At 35.8% G+C, this 12197-nt stretch overlaps 1 protein-coding gene and 1 long non-coding RNA gene across 19 annotated transcripts in view; one reads left to right on the top strand and one right to left on the bottom strand.

Annotated features, from left to right (window-relative positions):
- Positions 1 to 12197, bottom strand: part of diaph2 (diaphanous-related formin 2) — a 476898-nt gene that overhangs the window by 132752 nt on the left and 331949 nt on the right. The gene's annotated exons all lie outside the window — the stretch shown is intronic.
- LOC311303961 lies at positions 2474 to 6180 on the top strand. The gene is made up of 8 exons (XR_014629861.1): positions 2474 to 2565; positions 3267 to 3332; positions 3435 to 3482; positions 3579 to 3634; positions 3753 to 3890; positions 4057 to 4147; positions 4271 to 4824; positions 5625 to 6180. It is a non-coding gene; the product is annotated as an uncharacterized lncRNA (long non-coding RNA).

Genomic DNA, 12197 nt, shown 5'->3' on the forward strand with positions numbered 1-12197 from the left:
AAAGAACCCAGCCGCCGAAGTGTGACTGGACCTCCTTCAACTTGGTAAATGATTCAAGCTTACAGGATCAACAACAGCCCTTGTGTGTTGTGTGATCCCTACAGGAGATGATTTGATTTGTGTGTGTGGGGTGTGGGGGAATACACTAAGTCATGATTGACAGCCTTGATAAGGACCTTTCTCTCCCTATCCTGTGATTTGAAAAATGTCACACGCCTGATCTCAATTTTGCAGATGACATGGGCCACCAGCCACAAAGGTCAGAGCAGGTTTGGGGACTGCCGTCTTATTGATATCCGCAGCAAACATGAAAAATGGGATTTGAAATGATCAGCCATCTGTTTTAACTAGCGCAAGCTGCTACTTACATCATAAGATAATTACAGTATAAAAAAAGGCTGATCTGTGAAGCAGGGCTCCGCTGGAGCGCAGTGCGGTAGGCAAGGTAGGGTCTAAGGCAAGCTGGCTGAATGAAGGAGAGGAAAAGCAGACATAATATTTAGGAGCATGTACCTTTGCCTCCTTCGGATGTCCGCCACGTTGTCCAACAGGCTTTCAGTGATATGAACAGGGCTTAACAATAAGGATAGGGCCAGTATGTCAGATTTCTACTGGCTCTGCCTATCTTTTCACTGGCATTTATCATTTTAAATCTCCTAAAGTAACTGGCCTTAAACAACAACAACAAAAAAAAGAATATCTGTAGTCATTTGAATTTAGAAGTAACTGCATTTTAATCATGATCCAAAGATGCTATACACATGTACCATGACCAGTTATTTTTTGCTAAATTAAACATACATGTGCAAAACAAAAATAGCAGATGGACTAAATGAAAATGAAAATTCCCTTTCTGACAGTAGGTGGCGCTTATGGAACAGCAGTGATATTGGATTGTCTTGGTTATCGCTGTACACAAAGCGGCGCTATACGCTTATAAACACTACTATAATAGGCATTAAACTGAGGTAAAAAGAAAAGAAAATGCTTTTAAAAGTTTTCTGAAGACAGTCAGTTCCCTTCAGAGATACATTCATACAAACCCCCAATTCAATACATCTGAATTCAGTTAAATCTGCTGGTGCATCTGTTTAGTAATATTTCAACACAAATGGCATTTTGGGAAATGACTGCAATGCAGAGATCGGCCCAAAAAAACTTTCAACGGAGGCAAGATATTCTACTAACTACTTTGGTGGTCACAAACATGCACTTAGCCCAATCCATATCCAATCCATTGATCACTACAGGACACATAAGAGCCTTATTTGGAAGATCAAACAGAGGTCAACAAAATATATGGCATATATTGTTAACAAGCCTCTATTATCTTTGGTATTAAGACACACCATGTCAAAACATCTCCCATGATCCTGCTGCGCAATAAAGCAAGGATCCAACCACTTCTCTAAAAACCTTCAGACTCACGTGTTCTCAGTGACTCCCATGTTCAACAGACAACACAGTTCCTGCTAAATCACAGTGGCTAAAATTACATAAACAGTATTTAGCTGGTAAGGCTGTAATCATTAAAGTAATTGCTGAAGAAGGCCTGCATTTGAGGTGAGTGAGCTTGGGAAATCTGTTAGGGACAGCTGATTTTACATAAAGTAGCGTATATTACTTCATTAGATTCTTTCTAAAAAAAAATCATTATTTGGAACTTTTATTTGGCCATTTAATTGTGTTCAAAGTGACTTCTTTGGATGTGGTTAATCATGGCTCGGTTAATGTCTGTTTCTCATTGAAACAGCAGCCGAGTGCTGCACTGTGGGATGTTATTGGGAAACTACAGTGCTAAACAAAGGTGGCTTGCAATACATTTCCCCCACACAGAGCGAGATTTTAATAACTCTACCAATGTGGAGACGAATATTGCTGTGAGATAAGACGCTGCAGGTGGTTAGATACCATGTTTATCACTGACACTTAATGAGCACACAACAAATAACAACAGTAAAAATGATATTGCTCATTAAAGGATCATTTTTCAAAACATTAAAAAAAGTATCATGGATGTTTCTGCAAAGCCATTAAAATAAAGGGCAAGCGGAGGCATCATGCGGCTCACAGAAACTTTGAAACATTTTAGGAAAAACGTAAATTGTGACGTCTAGCAGTAAAGAAAAAATAAGCAGGGGACAAAATAAGATGGAATTGGGCCTGTAAATGCTTTTGTTAGCGGCCGATAGAAAGCACTCAAGCACAGACAAGCTATAATTCGGTTTCCTTTCACACACTCAAAAAAATGATTCTTGCCACTAATTGAATTTAAGCAAACAATTTAAATGAAATATATTTAAAAATGTATAAAATAACCATTATTGTTGCGAATTACTCTTACACAACATGAATGTAATGGATTCAAGTCAAAACTGATCAAATTACATAAACTATACTTGATTTGTTGCCATAAGGGGCAAATGCAGATGTGGCGCATGCGCACTAGAGTAAAAAAAAAAAAAAAAAACACACACTCTGAAGGCGCAGGCGCCCAGGCGGCAACAGTCGTTGGAGGTGCTATACAAGACTCAGCGTCAGCGATTATGTGAAATATTCGACAAGGTAAGATATTTTCTATATTTTAAATGATTTCGACTTCATCTATTATTTTTTTAATAAATGTAATCGATCTGATTTAATTAATTAAACTTAGTTTCGCCGTGACTGCAGACTGCACTTCAGACGAATGAACTTTTTCGGCCTTCCCAGTTAACCTATAACGTTAAAGAGTAATGTTAATTGATCTTTTTAAAGATTTATTGTCGACTGACTAACTTATGTGCATCATTTTTGCATTTAGGCAGATTACTCGTATGATTTTTGACTTGCATTTTACTTTGTATTATGCCAAAACATTGCACTAACACAGTCAATCGAACGTAGGCCTAACGTAGCAGCTACGTTATATGAAGGTTTATACAATTGTATAGGATTTTTCATTAAAACAAATATCTTAAAAATATTTGTAACTTTGATCATAAAGCCTACGGTCTACGGTCGACTGACTAACGTGTATGTATGTGCGTCATTTTTAATCATTTTTAACTCATCTCGACGTGAGTTAGGCCTACATTTTACTTTGCGTGAAAAATCATTTGAATAAGTTATGCCAAAACGTTGCACAAACATACTTAATCTAACGTTACCGTTTATGAAAGTTATCTTTATGCAAAGGTTTATAGGATGATCATGCTTTCCTTTTTTTCATGCTGAGTTGTAATTTCATTACAAACAAATAAAACCATTTGTCTTTGCTATTTTAGAGTTCTCATCGATGTGACAATATTCCAACATTTCGGGCTCCGGTTTGGCACAATCACTCAATTATGGTAGGCCTATGTGTATTTTTTTGCTTTGTAATAAAATTAAACTTGACCTATTTAATTTCTTTACAAAGGTGTGATGTCTGTTGTTTTCTCTCTCTTTTTCAGATGTGAGTTTTGGGAATGTGGCAATGCAAAGTGTGAATTATCCAGTAGGTATGAGTTATTGAAACATTCTAAGCTTAAACATGGATATTTTGGGCTGAGTTTCAGGCATCGTTGTGTATACAGTAATTGTCCTTGCACTTTTAGGACAATTGGTGTCTGATTTACCTACCAGGTGGTCTGCACTGTTCACAGTAAATGAAGTAAGTGTTATTGATATTTACACAGCAATAAATTGTAAATTACAATGAATTCCTCCACAGTAGGCCTGTATTTCATGGCCATCTTTTATTCCCCCTTTTTTTCTTTTTTTTTTTACAGAATTCATAAAGTGTGCCACTTCTGTCAAAGTTCTTGGCGCAGCTGGACAGATACACTGTTAATCTACACAAGCTTTGCAGCAGCAAAGGTGGTGCTTCTGGACAGAAGATATCATGCATTATGGCAATTACAGACAAGGTGCGTTTCAAGTCAACTTATACATACATATATATATATATATATATATATATATATATATATATAAAAAAAAAAAAAAAATATATATATATATATATATATATATATATATATATATATAAAAATATACTATAATAAGTGTTTTTTATATTGTCATAATTTTCAGTGTGATGACATGCACATCAAACGAGACTGTGTCATAAAAAGTCTGTGTGTACTTCAATGAGGACATTACAACACTCGTCAAAGAAATTGAGGTTTGTATATGTACTTTTTGTAATGACCTAATCCTATTGCCAGCCTGTACGTTACCAATATTTCAGTGAAACTAAACAAGGTGTTAATTATTATTTGATTGTTTGTCTTTTGTTTTGGCTTAGGACTGCAATCCTGAAGAAGCTGAGAGAGGAATTTCTGAGACCACTCTGGGGCTTTTTGTGATCCGTAAAGAAGGTGCTGGTGCTGAGGACAAGCCAGAGGATGTTGGAGTAGTGATATAGGGTCTGCAGCGACTACAGAACTAAAAGAGTGTTTCCTTTGGATTGGTAATGCTGTTCGGACTGATCTACGCTCTCAGCTTAAGCTACCCTCAGAGTCTCAAATTCACGTTTGAATTCTTTCAAAAGGTACTGATGACATTCACTTCTTGCCTAGATGTTTCCAACAACTCAAGGGAGATTAAGAACTTTAAAAACGTAACCTTTTAAGACAGGGATGTCCTGAAAGGAATTTTTCGACGGACTGATGACACTAACTCCAGCATGCAAGAAACTGCACCTAATGCACCATTTGTGCTATTGACTCAGTCCAGGAACTTATCTGATGACTTGTTTTGCAGCAGAGCCGAGACTGTTATAGTCAAGAACAGTTCTTGGCTTCAGGGTTTTTTGTTCCTGTGTTCTGCTGAAATTCAGCTTCAGAGAGCTTACACAGAGTTCAGCAACAGTGGAATGATACTTAATCCAGCACCAAAACTTAAAGAAGAACTCCGGTCAATTTTAACATTGAGCTGATTTTTTTTTTTTGTACATTTGGAGTGCTGTCAATACAGAGAACAACGACAAAAATCGGTGTTGCCTACACCGTGTTTTCCTCTTTTTAAAATTTGCACCCTGTTGACTTCAATGGGACAAGTCTTAAACCTGCTTTTAGCCTCTTAACATCCTTGATGTGTCATTACAAGTGCACAGGTCATGTGAGTGATTCCTTCGGAGTGAACGCGGGTGAATCTGACTGCAGTAGATGTGAAAGATATGAATAAAAATGATGTTTATTCAACCAGCGCTCATACCTGTATTTACATCCTGTTTTCGGTCGAAGTCCATAGTAATCGATTGTCGAGTTCACGCGCATTGGTTTAGTACCTATGATCACGCGCGTAAACTCGACAATCGATTACTATGGACTTCGACCGAAAACAGGATGTAAATACAGGTATGAGCGCTGGTTGAATAAACATCATTTTTATTCATATCTTTCACATCTACTGCAGTCAGATTCACCCGCGTTCACTCCGAAGGAATCACTCACATGACCTGTGCACTTGTAATGACACATCAAGGATGTTAAGAGGCTAAAAGCAGGTTTAAAACTTGCCCCATTGAAGTCAATAGGGTGCAAATTTTAAAAAGAGGATAACACGGTGTAGGCAACACCGATTTTTGTCGTTGTTCTCTGTATTGACAGCACTCCAAATGTACAAAAAAATCAGCTCAATGTTAAAATTGACCGGAGTTCTTCTTTAAGATTGGACATTCTTGGTGGAGATCTTCTTTAGCTATGCAAGCATACTCCACGGATAGCTTGATCAGGCAGTGAGTAGGACACTTAATTCTTGCCTAAATGTTGAAATGTGAAACATGTTAAATGTAAAAGAATGTTTTAGGAAGATGGGTACCAATTACATTCATGTTTACATTTATTATTATTTTTTATCCAAGTGTCCTGATTGTTTATTTGTTCTACAAATATTTAGTGTTTTTAAATCATGATCAGAAGAAAGCACAAACTAATTACTGTACTATGCAGTGATATCAAAATGTTTACCTTGAAAATGTTAAAAAAGAATGTCTGATATTGAAATTTGGATCCCTGTTACTTGGTTTAAAACTAAAAAGTGTAACATGAGTAATAACCATAGAAAGTACAGTTTGGAAGGATACATAAAACTGTTGCATTAATTTGTAAAGTGCTGTATTATGTCTTGCTTGAATTTTATTGTTTCTTTTGTCAGACTGGATGTTTCTTTTGACATAGGGAGCAATTGCACACAATAAATCTTTTAAAACTGAACATGTTTTTGACCGTTTTTCAGTAGAATTAAGGAAATGTAAGATAGTTATATAAAGCAAGTAACAACAATTTATTTAAAATGAGTAAAGTGTATTTAATACACAATCTTAAATCACAGTTCATCATTTTACATAACAATTATTTAATTCATTCACGTCAACTGAACATGATGTTGAAGCTTAAATAAAATTGTAACTTTTACGTTGGATTTATGTGATTAAATTGGATGGAAAATTGACATGTAATTGAAATACATAAGTTTTAAATTTTGGGGTTAAATATTTTTTTGAGTGCAGCTCGAGCCAAATCCAGGTCATCTCCTGTATGAGGTATGCTTTTCTTTGGCTGTCTCTCACCTCTGCTTGTCTGCAAACAACAGACAGCCTGCAAATTGCCAACATCCACTTTTATCTAGTTGTTCTCATGGAAATGAGTGACAGAACATAAAACAGTTGGGATTAAAAGGGGCCAAGACATCAATGATGAGTCTAAATTGTGATGTTTTGCATGGCCAATGCCACTGTGGTTCATCCAAAAAGAGGCATCTTTATGTCTTGTTTCTTCTGAGAGACTTATCTTTTTATATTGGATGGAAGTGGTTTTTGAAAAAGTAATTAGTATTGAGGAGTAAAAAATGTGTCTGTCAGTTTCTTTTATACTCATACCTCTCAATGATTTTAAAACTCCAAATGAAATATATATATATATACATGGGCGTCGGAAGAGAAAAAAAAGTGGGTGGGTCCTCCCCCAGAAAAATGGTAGGCTACTGGAGTAAATACCATTTCATGTAACTTTATTCTGGTGCCTTTTAATTAAACAAGTAAACTAAACTCCACTTAACGTCGGGCAGTTCTTTGCCTCCACGTCGTGCATTAAATGCACAGCTATCCATGGATTATCCCCCTAATACCTTAACTTAAAGCTGTTATTGATGTTTGCAACGCAATTTTTGACTGGAAGGGTACAACAGGCGGTTACTTTCATCAGTTGCGGCTCGTTGAGAAATATAATGTAGCGATTCAGCGGAAATAGAGTTTAATGTATTAATTTTAATTAAAAATAAAATAATTTTAATTCCTCAAGTGGAATGGATTTGACTGATGGCGCTCTGAAAAGCGAACAGACAAATGCGCTGAATTAGAGACGGTAAAAGTGAGTGGGTATAATATCATTGGTCTTAAAAAGTGGGTGGGTCTTGTCCCACCCATATACAATGGTTCCGACGCCCATGTATATATATATACACATATATATTGAGTATATATTGAGTATATCTTATTTAAAACTTCTGGGCAAATGTTTGATTAAGAATGTAGAATATAAAATATGAATGAAATATAAAACAGTTGTCAAAAACAAATGATTACATGCCCAACATAAAATATTGATATATAAAACGCCAAATGTAAACAATGTACTTTCAAGTTTAAAATGTAGCAGCAATCAGGGCACCGAATCTGTTCAATGAACGAAAACAAACGAATGAAATTTTGACAGGAACATAACCAGAAATCAAATCAAATTGTCCTGAACAGACACACTTATTTGAAATGGCCATTAACCGGCAGTCAACCAATCACGAATTCAAATAGTACAGACGGCAAATGTGATACTGACGCATAGCCAATATCAACGTGAGTTAAATGCCCGCGCTCAACGGTCAAGTCATCATTAGTCGCAATGGCAATGCTCTGGCATTAGTTTTCCCGAGGATATACTGTATATGTCACCAAATGTCGAACAATTAGGCCTACATTTCAGTGAAAATGAATAGCAGGTAATATGAAACTTTTAGTTTTTTTTTAAACCAGCGAAAATTGCAGGATAGTGTAGAACATTGATTCAAACAATGTCACATAACGCACTAAAAAGGACTTCTGTGACCGGAGGAAACAGAATAAAACTAAATGTATAAAATTAATACTGTATATAGGCCTATTCACAAAATATAGGCTACTTCACTTAAATAATTACAGATTAACAAAACAAAAGGAACATTTTTGCTGACCTCGATTCATGCGACAGGGTCCAAAATTCACGGAAAGAAAACCGAGATGACAGATTTCTGAATTTTACAAAAGCTTTACAGTTTTTTTTTTGTTTTGCTTCTATCTTTATGACCATAAATTACGGAGTAACAGGTTCCTCAGAAGGACAAAAAAATCCTGTGATCGTGCCGATACCTCACACGCGCAGCATTGCTAACGTCACAGCATGTTCATTATCAAAATAAATTAGTCAACCAAACCAAGTTAACCAAACCATGTCCATGCTACAGAGGTAGTAGCCCCTCGTTTAGGAACGAGCTCTTCGGTTTGTCTTGGCTGGTCCTTCTCCTGCTCGAAGCCACCCGGTTCTGTCTCCCCTTTTCTGCCTGCATCCCCATGGTTGACGGGCATTGCAGTCATCCAAATGATGAAATGACGTAAACATTTTTTTTCCGACACCACGATATAAACGATAGAGCATAAAATGAAACAAGAGACTTTTTATATCATCCATACGATATATCATATCGCACATCCCTAGTGCATATGTAAACAAATACTGTGTCAACATGTTGTTCAGGCCATATCAATAATATTCTGCTTTTTCCAATATATCCCAATGGCTCAATTTGAAGCCATATGGCCTGAATCAACCTCTGTTCAAAAAAAAAAAAAAAAAACTACCACAATGAATTAATGATTTTAGTAACAATGCATGTTTTAAGTCTGTGCACACTTGACTGCTTTGATGTGCTCTATGTGCTGCAGTACTGCAAGTCTGGCCCAATGAATGCATTCATTATTGTATTCTATTTATTCCAAAAGAAATGGGTCACCATCAACAATAGCAAACATGTGCTTTCATGGACCACTAATATTAAATTGTAGCACCACCAAAGTTCTCATGTCAAAACCAGTTTCACCTTTGATATTTATTATATTTAATAATATCAGAAATTATATCATTATGATTGAAACAGGGGTTTCAGTGAGATTAAAAGCTTGCTATTAATCAATTGTGAAAAGTGTCTCTAAATGACATGTGGTTAAAACAAATAAGTTAACTTGATGTCATCCAAAAAGGAATGTTGTTTCAGAGGCAGGTCACGTTTTAATTGTGATTTTATTTTTAAATATTGTACAATATTGTACATCGATGAAGTGAATTTTAAGTGAAAATAAAACAGCACATAAACCAATTACTTCCATAATCTGACGTACTGAGTGTAACAGTTTATTCAAAAACAGAAAACTGTACGGCAGGACTAAATTGATTAGATTGTGAAAAGTAGGTGGTCTGTATGCAAATATATGAAATATATACAATTAAATGTAATATATTTTCCCCACATGAAATCTAGTTCTCACATGCTTACTACTACTACTACTACTACTAATAATAATAATAATGTATTTGCACATCATTGAAAACAATAGCACTCATTGTGTTTATTATTGAGGGAAAAGTATAATTTTTTTTGATTTTCTGAGCAGTTTCATTCTTATGGTTTAAAAAGCATATTTGAACCAATGTCACGAAATGAACAGTGCTGATTGGCTGCCGTGGCTGGAGAGTATACATCAACATCATCAGTTTCTAATCTTTTCTCCGCTTTATTCACGAGAATGAACTCTTTTAATCTGAGTCCTCTTCTGCACCTCTCTCTTGTGGGGTTCCTCAGGGGTCAGTTCTGGGTCCTCTTCTATTTTCATTGTATTTGCTACCGCTAGGCTCAGTAATTAGGAAGCATGGTATATCTTTTCACTGCTATGCTGATGATAGTCAGATATACATGCCGATTAAAAAGAATGACACTGTCAGTTCGCTAATAGAGTGCCTAGACGATGTTAAAGCCTGGATGGCTATTAATTTTTTAAGTTTTAATACAAATAAAACGGAAGTGATGATTTTTGGTGGTACAAATGGGACTAGTTCCATTGAGCTGGGTGCTTTGGCCCAATATGTTAAACCAGTCATCACTAACCTAGGGGTTAAAATTGATGCTCATCTTAACTTTGACAGCCAGATCAGAGCAGTGGTAAAAACAGGCTTCTTCCAGCTGAGGCAATTGGCCAAAGTGAAGCCTTTTTTAGAAAGACGACAATTTGAGACAGTAATCCATGCCTTTATTACTAGCAGGCTGGATTACTGTAACTCACTTCTCGTGGGGGTTAGTGGGTCTTCTTTAGCTCGTCTTCAAATGGTGCAAAACGCTGCAGCACGTCTCTTGACAGGAGTACGTAAATATGAGCACATTACACCCGTCTTGGCATCGCTTCACTGGCTGCCTGTACAGTACAGGATTAATTTTAAAGTTCTTTTATTTGTTTTCAAATCATTAAATGGTCTTGCCCCGTCTTATATTTCTGAGTTAATACATCTTCACACACCCACTCGCTCTCTTAGGTCAGCCGATAAACTGCTCCTTCACGTGCCCAAAACAAAACGTAAACTCAGAGGGGATCGCGCCTTTGCTGTGGCAGCTCCAAAATTGTGGAATGACCTGCCTCAGCCGGTAAAACAGGCCACTTCACTTACTCATTTTAAATCTCTTTTAAAAACTCATTTATTTTCCTTGGCCTTTAACACCGGGAGTTGACATTTTGTATGTTATTGTTTGTTTTATATGTTTTAATTTTAACTTACTTCACTATGTATTTTATAGTGCATTAGCTGTGTTATGGTTTGTTTTGTACAGCACTTTGGGCTACTTCGGTCGTTGTAAAGTGCTTTATAAATAAAGTTTGCTTGCTTGCTTGCTAATCCAATCACTGAGATGTATTATGCATCAGATCGAATTACAGAATTCAAACATCACGAAAGACCGTTTCAACGCTGTTTGTTCACCTCTGCATATTCAGCTTTGCGTTGTTGTTCTTCAGACACCTGTCGTAAGTGTGTTTCATCAGTACAGTAACACAAAAGTGTTGTTTGCATTTTCCAAAGCTGGAGTTTGACTAACAAAACATAGAAAATATTACTGTAACAATATTTAACGTAACAACACATGAGAGAGGTTTCTATGCGGAATGCAGCAATGAGTTTAACAACTCCTGCAACACGGATCACAGTTCATATCCGGACCGGAAAAGCGTGTTTCAAGATTTTATGGGCATATTTCATACACTCTAGTGTAACATTGTTTTATAATTAAGACCTTTTAAATGTCCTTCCTAATTTTTCATATATATTAAGAGCTCTGCAAAGTTATAATGCTGATTTGTTGATATTTATAAGAATAATTTATCAAAACATATTTGATTTGTTTATGATAATAGTGTCTAATGATACGATTGTTGTGAGTTTGTTGTCATAGGGTTATATATATATATATGCATTAAATGCCCCCAACTTTGTTTGTTTTCCTCCACTCATATTCTAATTAGGGCTGTCAATAGATTATAAATTTGAATCATAATTAATGGCACCATTTTCTTGCATGAAATTAAGCATACACAATTTATATTGTTTAACACGTTCAATTTGTCATAATTTAACCATCAGATTGAAAGGTGATTCTCACAAAACTGTATTTACTGCAGGTGTCTTTCCAAAAATAGACATTTGGAGACTCTAAAAGGAAACCAAATAACCAATTGATATAAGGAGTCCATACAATTCATACATTTATGCACATAAATTTTTTTTTTAAATACTAACCCGCCTCGACCTGACTGCATATACCTACTACAGTACACGGATTACAGTACATTCAGAACTACTAAACACAGCAACACGACACATGACAAATCAAAACATTCTCCGGATTGTGCGTGGAAACAACGGGAATGTACTGAAATGTGTCTGTGCATAAATACATATACATCCTTGGTTACACTTTATTTTAAGGTGTCATTGTTACAGTGTAATTATATATTTAACCACATGTACGTACTATAGGGATAGGGTAGGATTAGGATTTGGTTGAAGGTTAATTGCATGTAATTATGCATCATTTACTGTTATTACTATGGTAAGTACATGTAACATATGTAAAAAAGACACTGTAAAATAAAGTGTTAC

This window comes from Rutilus rutilus, assembly GCF_951802725.1.
Source record: "Rutilus rutilus genome assembly, chromosome: 14".
Lineage (NCBI taxonomy): Eukaryota > Metazoa > Chordata > Actinopteri > Cypriniformes > Leuciscidae > Rutilus > Rutilus rutilus.